This window comes from Rattus norvegicus, chromosome 3 (assembly GCF_036323735.1).
Source record: "Rattus norvegicus strain BN/NHsdMcwi chromosome 3, GRCr8, whole genome shotgun sequence".
Classification (NCBI taxonomy): Eukaryota; Metazoa; Chordata; class Mammalia; order Rodentia; family Muridae; genus Rattus; species Rattus norvegicus.
Genome location: NC_086021.1, coordinates 19871913 through 19883077, shown reverse-complemented (window position 1 = coordinate 19883077; position 11165 = coordinate 19871913). Strand labels below are relative to the sequence as shown.

At 44.3% G+C, this 11165-nt stretch overlaps 1 long non-coding RNA gene across 1 annotated transcript; it reads left to right on the top strand.

The window, feature by feature from the left end:
• Positions 517 to 2257, top strand: LOC134486278 (uncharacterized). The gene is made up of 2 exons (XR_010065087.1): positions 517 to 684; positions 1726 to 2257. It is a non-coding gene; the product is annotated as an uncharacterized LOC134486278 (long non-coding RNA).

The window sequence follows — 11165 nt, the reverse complement described above, 5'->3', positions numbered from 1 at the left end:
GGAGCTAATTTTTCCTCCCTCTTTGCAAAGAATACATAATTCATGATTCCCATTGACTTCAATACAAGGTATTTAATCCTGTCAAATTCCAGCTTTGTTTGAATAAAAATGGCCCTCCTCTAATTGTGGGTTTTGATAAAGCTAATTTTGGTGTGCTGTGCAGTGGGTTGCCTCGGAGAGAGGCTAGCAATATTTCCGATACGGAGAATGGCTTAAAGATAACCAAAGGAAAGATAGGAGCTGGGACAATAACCACCAAGGATGTTGGTGACTCAGAAACAAAAGACTTTTTCAGAAAAAAAATGCATGAAAAGAGCTACTTGGGCAGACTGTGACTCGAGTCATCAGAATATTTTGGTGGGGACTTTATTTTGGGTCTCCAGGAGGCTACATGAGAAGCTAAAACCTAGATGCTGGAAGTTTCTAAGCGTAACTAGGGAAGGAACTGGGCTGAGAGTGCTTCTATGACGTAAGCAGAGCCTGGATGATGTCACAGAGCACTGGGCGGAGGTTGCGCTTCTCTTCCACTTGGGGGCGCTAGACTCCCTTGAAGGTGGGTTCACTATCTTCCCAGCAGGGTGTGAAAGCCAGTTCAGCTCCTGAACCCCACAATTGTTCAACAGGCTTTTGGAGCCTGACCGGTTTCCGAAGACATAATCTGGACAACTAGGACATTTTCTTTCGGTAAATACGTTTATGAAGATAACTGGGACCCTTGTAGCCCAGAAAGCTAAAAGTTTTCCCTCGTACAGCGAGTAACCGTCTGTTCTGATGTCTTCCACGTTTGAGAGCTCGGCGGACGGTCTAGGCTAGTCAGTCTGAGAGTTTATTATCCTTTGCTAACAATATCTAATTCATAATTCTACTAAAGTGCCAAAGCTCCTCTCTGTGCCTGTGCATTTTAGGAGATAATATTTCTTTTTGATGTTGTTGTTTTTTTTTTTTTTTCGGAGCTGAGGACCAAACCCAGGGCCTTGTGGTTGCTAGTTAACTGCTCTACCACTGACCTAAATCCCAACCCCAGGAGATATTATTTCTAAATGGCTGTTGCTGCCTACACAAAAGACACTTCTTGCGGTCGAAGTTGCAACAGCTTCGCGGAATAAACCTGGGGCTGGGTCAGGATGCACAGTACAGAAAGCCAGTGGACTGGTGTGCTGTGTCTCTGGGCATACACTTGTGGATGTTGTCACATAGCGCATAGTTAGAGGGTAGAAGAGGGGTGTGGCCACCCTCCTGGCTCCTTTGCTATCCTTTATCTGTTCTGCTTGCTTAAAGTGGGGACAGGGATACTTAATCCCACACTGACCTAGCCATTCAAGGAGAGGTTCCTCAGCAGAGGCAAAGTGCCTCGGGCTGAAGAAATGTGTCTGAATATGTTATTCTGAGCTGTAGAGAACCATTTTTTTTAATTTTCCTTTGAACTTTAGATTTTGATTTTTGAGAGAGGGTTTTTCTGTGCGTAGATTTTGTTATCCTGGAACTAACTCTGTAGACCAGGCTGGCCTTGATCTCACAGAGGTCTACCTCCCTCTGCCTCTTGAGTGCTGGAATTAAAGGTGTGCTCCACCATTGCCCAGCCCTCCTACGAACTTCTGAATATGACAGAATAAGATTCAGATGCTCAACCTTGTTTACCATCGCCTTCCTCACCTGCTCCAAAGTTCTCTTAGACAAGAGCCTTGGTCCAGCGCCCTCTCCACCCCAACCCCATTGTTCTTGCAGGCACTCACATGACAGCGGCACCAGCATTGTGTCTGGTTTAAGCAGGAGAGCTCTTCAAACCCAGGCCACGGGCAAGTATGAAGCCTGAACACCGAACGATACCCACAAGACAGTGGACCAGGATGTCGTTGCCTACCACACTAGGTCTACAGCCAAGAAGAAGAGGATGTCTCTGAGGAGGATGAGCACACCATCCTTCCAGAAGCGGAGGAGGAGGAGGCCTTCTCCCCAGGCCCTGGGGGACATTGTGGGCTGCAGAATTTCTCATGTATGGAAGGAAGGTGATGAGCCTGTCACCCAGTGGAAGGTCATGGTTCTAGATCAACTGCCAACAAATCCCTCTCTCTATCTGGTCAAGTATGATGGAATTGATTGTGACTACGGACTGGCACTTCACAGCGATGAGAGGATTTTAAAGCTTAAGGTCTTGCCTCACAAAGTAGTGTTTCCTCAAGTGAAAGACGCCCATCTCGCAAGTGCATGGTTACCCTGGTGTCTGAGTCATCTGTAATAAAACCCACTACTATTAAGATCAAAGTCACAGGAACTATGACAAATAGCAAATCACACGACAAGCATCATAGTTGTCCAAGCCTTTTCTGCAGCCTTATTGCAGTATAATTTACATACTTAAAAATCCATTTAAATGTGTAATTTAATGATTTTAAAGCAAAATTTATAGCTTCCTTCCCTTTTTTAATACTCATTTCCCACTAGTTCATATGATATCAAAGTCTATTAAAAACACAGAAGTGAAGTCAGGAGGACCAGAGCGGTAAGCAGCAAGGATCTTGATTTGCTAAGACAACAGATACATTGGCAGAATCGTCTGGATAAAACCACTTGGGAAACATTGGATCTTCTCTTAGCGTGCAGCCTCCAGACAAAGAGTTTAAAGGGTTAAGTCATGGGTCCTCCTACATCAAATCCAGTCCTGACCTGGTGTGCTCAGCATCACTTTTGGCCACTTTCATGTTAATCCCATTCATCACTCTTACATGTTGCCTAGCAACTCACATTGTAAACAAACTTATTTTGGTTCATGGTTTCATAGGTTTCCGTTCATTGTCACATGACCATGAAAGCGGCATGATAGAGCTCAACTGCTAACTTCACTGTCATCCAAGAAGCACCAACACAGGAAGAGACCAAGGACAAAAAAACACCCTCCAAGACATGTCCCAAATGACCAAGTCCCTTAATTTCCTATCTCCTAGTTTCCCGCCACCTTCATACACATCCATCAACAGATGAACTCATTGATTACAACCCACAGGGTCCAATCAATATCCATCGTCCCACCTTTGAACATTGTACTGGGACAATGTGTATCTTAAAACCATAGGGCAGGGCCAGAAGGTTGTGTCAGAGATCTAAACGTCACCTCACACTAGAAACAGCTGGGTAGGTTTCTCAACATCTCCTATTTCTTTATGGGACTGAGCTACACCATGTCTCCATTGCAGCATTTTGTCTGGGGTGAGATACCATCAGCAGTCAATTGTAAAGACGCCCCCACCATGTGTGTGCTTGAATGTAAAATGGGACATCTATAATATAGACACACACGCATATACACAGACTCACAGAGAGAGGCAAAAAGGGAAGGAGTTGAGTCTTAGGAACCCTCAAGGAAGAGGGAGTGGAAATATAAGATACAGATGTCAGCGAGAACCAGAACAAAGCAGTGTCTTCTATACACGACAGGACCACGATCCCTCAGCCCTAGCTGATAGGAAAGGGAGAGTCAGTTTTCTACAAAGATATAGCTGGTGATAAGCTGGCCAGGCTCCAGGGGCTTGCCCAAGGTCCATGAATTTATGGGCAGCATAAAGGACTTGAGTGGGTTATTACGGAGGGCAGAAAGGGAGCTTGAAGTTGGGAGAAGGGATTAGGTGGGGATGGATCAGAGAGGAGTTAGGAAGAGACGTGAGAAGTAAATTCTATCAATATATAATGTACAAAGTTCTCAAGGAACTAGTAAAACTGGTTTTTAAAATACCATATCTGTACTGAACACATACAAACCATTTTTCTTGTCATCTCCTAAATAACAGACCCTCATGATTTCATTTCATTAAGTACAAAAGTAGTTCAGAGATTATTTAAAATGTAGGAGGATCTGGGGAGACTGCAGAGGGGTAAAGCCAAGTGTGTGGTCACACATGCAAACACCAGTGCTTGGTATGGGAACAGGAGGATGACGGGGCTTCCTGAGAGTGAGCCTCACCTCAGGTTCAGCAGGGGACCCTGTCACAAGGGAATACAGTAGGGAGTGAAGGAGCAGAACACACTCTACCCTCCCCCAGCCTCTGAAATTACATGCCTCTATGCACACACATGCACACATACACACATATAAATATGACTAGAGTATACGAGAGGCTTGCATAGGTTATATAGAAATGCAGTGTCATTTTATCCAAGGAACCTGAGGACTTTTAGATCATTGGGAGTCCTGGGGCCAACTGTCAGAGGACAAGATATATCTCCTTATTGTGCAAACAAATCCTTGGTTGAGTGTGTGTCAGTGACTCCACACAGTTCTCCTCCTCTAGGTTCCTGTGTATCACAGAGAATGATCTGGAAATACTGAAAAAAATATAAACCAGAGGCTTTGTTGGGGTTTCTAGGCTTGCGTTAAAATCATATTTATCACTTTTTATTAAATGGAAGGGAAATCTTCAGCTCCCAGCAACAATAGACTCAATCATGTTGGCTTCTGTTTTATCCCATTATGAATAGCAATTAATTGCACAGGGGTTGGGGATTTAGCTCAGCGGTAGAGCGCTTGCCTAGCGAGCGCAAGGCCCTGGGTTCGGACCCCAGCTCCGGAAAAAAGAAAAAAAAAAAGAGCAATTAATTGCACATCAATATCTTCCCATGTTTTGAACTAAATCAGGATGAAGGGATATGTTTCCGTAACCCCTAAGTGGATAATCAAGTTGAAATGGGGGAGGTATGATGCCTTTGGCTTATGGGAGAGATATTGCTTGATTGTAAACTTGTTATGCAAATAACCCTAACCTCTGACAAATGAATGTAACGATAAAATATACTACCAAATGGGATGGACACTCATTACTTGATTTCTTTTAAAAGAAAAAAAATAACATACTTTAGGATTTTGAATAAGTGTGACCCTCAGAGGTTCAAATACTTGAATGTGTTTGGTTTCCTGTTTGTGGATTGTTTAGAAAGGATTGGGAGTTGTGTGTTTGTTAAAAGAGATGTGTCAATGGGAGGTGGGGGCCTTGAGATTTCAAAAGCCCACCAGGCTTCTCTCTCTCCCTCCCTCCCTCCCTCCCTCCCTCCCTCCCTCCCTCCCTCTCCCTCTCTCTGTTTGTATGTGTCTCTCCCTCTCCCTCCCTCTCCCTCTCCCTCTCCCTATCTCTCCTTCTCACAACCTCCCTCTCCCTCTCCCTCTCCCTCTCAATCTCCCTCTCCCTTCCTCCCTTTCCCTCTCCCTCTCCCTCTCCCTCTCCTTCTCACAACCTCTCTCTCCCTCTCCCTCTCTCTCTCCCTCTCCCTTCCTCCCTCTCCTCCCTCTTCCTCTCCTTGTCCCTCTCCCTCCCTCTCCCTCTCCCTCTCTCACTCTCTCCCTCTCCCTCTCTCTCTCTTCCTCTCCCTCTCTCTCTATCTCTCTCTCTTCCTCTCTCTCTCCCTCCCTCTCCCTCTCCCTCTCTCTCTCCCCCTCCCTCCCTCTCTCTCTCTCTCTCTCTCTCTCTCTCTCTCTCTCTCATCTGGGGAGCAGGATGTGAGCTCCCAGGATCTACACAGCCAGGCCTGCCTGCCTGCCAGCCTGCTGTCATGGTGTCTACCACAATGGTCCACGGACTCACCCTCTGAAACTGTAAGACGGCAATTAATTGTTTCCTGTCATACATTGATTTGGTCACGGTGTCTCTTCACAGCAATAGAACAGTAACTAAGGCACACATATTCCTGTCTATTTTTCTAATACTTCTGTATTTATTTCATTATAGTTACCTGTTGACCATTGAACAGTTTTATGAATAAGGTACAAGTTTAAAGACAAATAGTGACATATAGGAGTGCACTGCTAGGGGGGTTGGTCTTGATGGAGTGGGTGTGGCCTTGTTGGGGTAGGTGTGTCACTGTGGGCATGGGCTTTAAGACCCTAACCCTAGCTGCCTGGAAGCCAGTCTTCTAGCAGCCTTCAGAGGAAGATGTAGAACGCTCAGCTCCTCCTGCACATGCCTGCCTAGATGCTGCCATGTTCCTGCCTTGATGATAATAGACTGAACCTATGAACTTATAAGCCAGCCCCAACTAAATATCCTTGTAAGACTTGCATTGGTCATGGTTTCTTTTCATAGCAGTGAAACCCTAAGTCATACATACAGATATACATATATATATATATATATATACATATACACCTAGGTACACACACACACACACACACACACACACACACACACACCATTTACAGGGATTTTAGATCTAGCCAGGGCCCCTGCAGTTTCGTTGGTCCATCTGATACACGTGTTCATGGAACATGTCTCTCTCTGTTTCTTGTTCTAGGAAGTACGTGGATAACATCTGCAGACTCGCTTCATTTTACTTTATTCTCCTCTTCAGCCTTAGAAATCTCAGATTACAGAGAGGGGAAGATGCGAACTTGGTTCGATAGCTCTTTTTGTCTGTGGGGAGCTTACATCTCAAGTCACAAAGGGAAAATAAATATAACAAGAAATAAAAATACACATCCAAACCATGATGGGAAGTTCATATCCGTTACCCTTAATGAATGTCCACTTTGGAAATTGGAATCCACACTGAGATGAGACTTTTGAAAAATTCTAATTCTCAAGCAGGCTTTGGTATTTCTCTTTCCCTGAAAAGGAACACCACTAGAAAAAGACAGACGGTACAGACGGTAGGTTGCTTTTTTCCACAAATCGAATCAGAAGCATTTGATAATGAGCATAGAGGGGGCTCTTCCCATGTTTACCAAAGTATAAAGTAATATGGGTGAGGGGAGACATGTAGAGAACAGTTGGTGCCTTATTGGTATTAAAAAAAATTCCTGAGGTCAAGAAATAATATTTGACAAGAGAAAAAACAAGGTTTTCATTACGCAGAACTGTTTTTAAAATAGCCTTCCTTTTAGTCATGGAAAGAGGGGGGTGGAGCAGGTCAGTCTGTAGAAAACTAAAGTCATTCCCATCAAAAAATTAAGAATAATGTGGATTTTTGATGTACTTGAATAAAATTAGAAATTTTAGCTTTCAAAGGGAAATATTGTGTTCCAGAGAGAGAAAGACAAAAGAGTGTCCAAACCCATACTTGATTCTTTCAATAAATCTTCTGGTAACTCATGTGTTTGTTGATATTAGGATTAAAATGCAAGTTGGATTGTTCGACTTAAGAGTTTACTGTGTGTGAACAGCAGTCAGTGGAAATACTTGTCTTCCGATTTCTCAAAAGGCATGAAAAAGCCACCGTGGAGTTACTGGATTTTGTTTCAAAGACTTTAGCTCCTTGTCTGCAGGGATGCAGGGCCTCAAAGGAAGGGCCCGAGACCTCCTAAGAGGTAGTGTCCAACACCTGGGGCTATGCGCACAGAGGGAAATAGCCTTTCTCAGAAAATGGAGCTGGGAGAGCTAAAAAATGAAGGCGACATATCGATCAAATCGCTGTAATAGAACGACGGCAGCCAGTTCACAGAGCGAGGCAGCTGTCAGCGACTTGGCCAAGAACGAAGAGAATTTGAAAAGATAATAACACACAGAGTTCACAGAAGCCACTATAGACTCATGGCGTCTGCGAATTTAATCCATGTGCTTTGGGCAGAGAAAACAATCCAAACCAGAGATCCCTCTTGCTCAGACCAAAGGAACACTGTGCCGTGTCCCGGATGTCCCATGTCAAGGACTCAACCTAGATGCTGGAAGCCTGTGAGAAACCGGAACTCCGTCATTTCAGTGCTGACACTGGAAATGGCTCAAGTCTGCACCTTCATTGGAAGGAGAAGAAATAAGTCACACAGCACCGGAAGTAATCCTCGTCAGGGTCTGTGTGAGGTCGGAAGTGTAGGGCGCCATGATCAATCAGTAAGCACTGCCTACACGTGTCGGGTGAGCCCACACAAATGAGGAAATGATTTTTAACTTTAAACACAATTTCTAATAACTAGTAACTTTTAAGTGTCCGCTTTTTGAACAAGCTTCTAGATTATGTGGTATCTCAGGCGGAAGAACGCCGCACAAGAAGTGAGTTTGAAACTTCGGAGTTTCCCACTATATGACAGCAAACTAAGAAAAGCATAGAGGTGGGATGTGGTAAAACGAACTAGAGGGAATCTGTAAAACCAAGAAAGGAGAATTCAGAAGACTTGTACGGGAAAGGCCAGCAGCAGGGATGGCTCGGAGGACCGTCCTCGTTTTCAGAGTTTATCACAGCAAAATTGCCAAAGACTGGTAGCAAAAGTGCCACTTGTATCTGTGGACACTCTCTGAACCTACACACACACACACACACACACACACACACACACACACACACACACACACACGTACGCACACGCACATGCACACGCACAGAGAGAGAGAGAGAAAGAGAGAGAGAGAGAGAGAGAGGGGAGGGAAGGAGAAGAGGAGGGGGCGGGGCAAGGGGAGGAGGAGAGCGAGACAGAGACAGACACAGAAAGAGAGACAGACAAGAGACATACACACAGACACACACATACAGAGATATACACGAAGACACACACAGCCCAATTGAGGATTTACAGAAAGACACCCATCAAAGGACCCGGATATTTGGTGCTAAATTAGGTGAGCTTTGTGGAGGAATGAGTGCCAACCAAATTTTGCAAGTTCTGTAGCCACCTGAATGTTTCCGCACCCCCTGAGCTGTCGGGGTATCGAATACATGGCTGTCACTCCTGCTTTCTTCATTTGTATTTTACTGTGAATCTCCCTTCTCCCCTGTTCAATGTGGCCAGCGGTTTTCCATGTGGAAGGACTTCACAATGCACTGTGTCTAGGGAGGCAGGGAAAACAATTTCAAAAGAGGCTCAGTGCTAGGCAAAAGTACAAACAATGCATACTTCACCTCCAAAGGAGGGGCTCAAAGAACACAGAAGCGCTGGCTGGCACACAGGGCCGAGCTTACAAAGTTAGGGCCCACAGCATCCCTGGGACCCAAGCAGCAGCTCTCATTCAGCCCTCCATTCTAATGACTCATTCTCATCCCTTGAGACCAGAGGAAGAAGCATTTGTAAGGTCCTCTCCCTAAATATGAAGCTTTTACGGAAACTCTTACAAAACTTAAGAAAAATTTTAATAGGAAAGCACACACACACTAAAAAAATAAATGGCAGATTCGACAGCCTTCTCTGCAATTCCATCATGTACATTAACACATTAACAGACACACACACACACACACACACATAGACACACACACACATACACACACACACACACACACACACACACACACACATACACACACACACACACACCAGAAGAATAGACCTACATAAAGGATACATTTCCAGGCACAGATAACTGTTGGGAGGAGGTTGACGTTCTAACCAACCTCAGCCAAGGATTCCATTCGGAAGATTCAGAAGGTCAAGACATTGGTTCACTCGTGGGAGCAGATCGCTGTCTATCTCACAGAACCTTTATGGAAAACAAAGACAGATTAGCCTAGAATGAGGTAAACAGAAACACTTTCAAGGCTATTGAAGAATTTTGGAGCCAAATTCCACAGACAGCTAACAGCAGAGAAAGTGACCCATGACTGCAGTTTGTATAATACCGCTGAACCTGGTGAAACATTTCCTACTCTCCTAGGAATCCTAGACTTGAGAGGGCACCAAGGCAGCATGGGGAGCCCACGTCAGTCTCCACACAAAGTGCACTTTGCAGGCTGACACCCACACGGCTAGTCTGCAGTTCACCAATCCTGGTCATGAAGTCACTGAAAAACAGTAGAGGCCTTACCTTGTAGAGCCACAGTCTCTGGTTCGTGCCTTCTGGAGGATCCATTGTCATTCCACCCTTAACTCTCCATCATCCTGTTGACAAGTGTCTGGCCTTTATCTTTGACATAGGAGTATATTTTATTTCTCTCTCTCTCTCTCTCTCTCTCTCTCTCTCTCTCTCTCTCTCTGTGTGTGTGTGTGTGTGTGTGTTTGTGTGTGTTTGTGTGTTTTGTGTGTGTGTGTTTAAATGTTATAAAGTTTATTAAGAAGAAAAAGTTGCTGGTTCCAGTAAACATTTAAAATAAAGATTCTTTTTTTAAAGCTTTATTTATTTATTCCATGTATGTAAGAACACTGTCATTGTCTTCAGACACACCAAAAGAGGGCATCAGATCCCATTACAGATGGTTTTGAGTCACCATGTGGTTGCTGGGGATTGAACTCAGGCCCTTTGGAAGAGCAGTCAGTGCTCTTAACCACTGAGCCATCTCTGCAGCCCTAAAATAAAGTTTCTTAAGAGAGCAGTTTAGCGTGGGAAGCAATAAAGATGCCCCATTTATGGATGAGCACTCAGTCTCTTTAAACTCCTAGAACTCGGGAAGCATCTTGGACAAGGAGGTGGGAAGAGTGTAAGACCCAGAGTGTGGGAAGAAGGGCTGTGGTTTGCTGCCTTCAGGACAGGACGTGGCTGCTGCAATCGTGAGCTCACAGCAGCTGTGGTCACCTGCATAGGTCTATAAAAGACCAACAGCTAGACAGAATCCCTTACTGAGGAGGTTTTCGGGTGCTGATGGCTGCTGGGTAAAAGAATCATTCTTCTCTGAGGGTTTGGTCACTGGTAGAATTCCCACATGCCTGTAGATGGTCACACACCCATAAGTACATAACCAATGCTAATTGGGCTTAGTGGTTATAGGTTGGGAAAGAGGATATGAATTTTGAGGGATGGTTATTGGCAGGGAATTTGGGCAGAGCAGAGGGTGAAATGGAAGTGGTTATGGCCATGTTTCATTCTATACGTGTATGAAATTCTCAAGGATAAAGACAATTTATTATTTAATAGAAAATTTAGACTATTAGCTTTAGCTACGTAATATAAGGCTGTGTGACTCTAAAGAATTCAAATATTGAACATAAATCAAATCAATTGACTGCCTTATGATTCAAGGAGCAAATTATATGTACTTAATATAATGCACTTTCTCCCTCTTTCGGTCTCTTTCTATCTCTTGTCTCTCTGTCTCTCTGTCTCTCTCAAACACACATGCAAACACACATACACACTCACACATGCAGGTGCACACTTACATTATTTTTATGTCAATGTATTAAAATTCATGATACAATCAATATGAAGGAATAGAGGTTTGTTTAGGGCACACAGTCACAGTCATTGAGTTCAGACTGCCGGGGCAATGACTACATGGCCACAGTGTATTGATCTGTGTCACTGAGAGCCTGCATGAGTCCTGCTTAT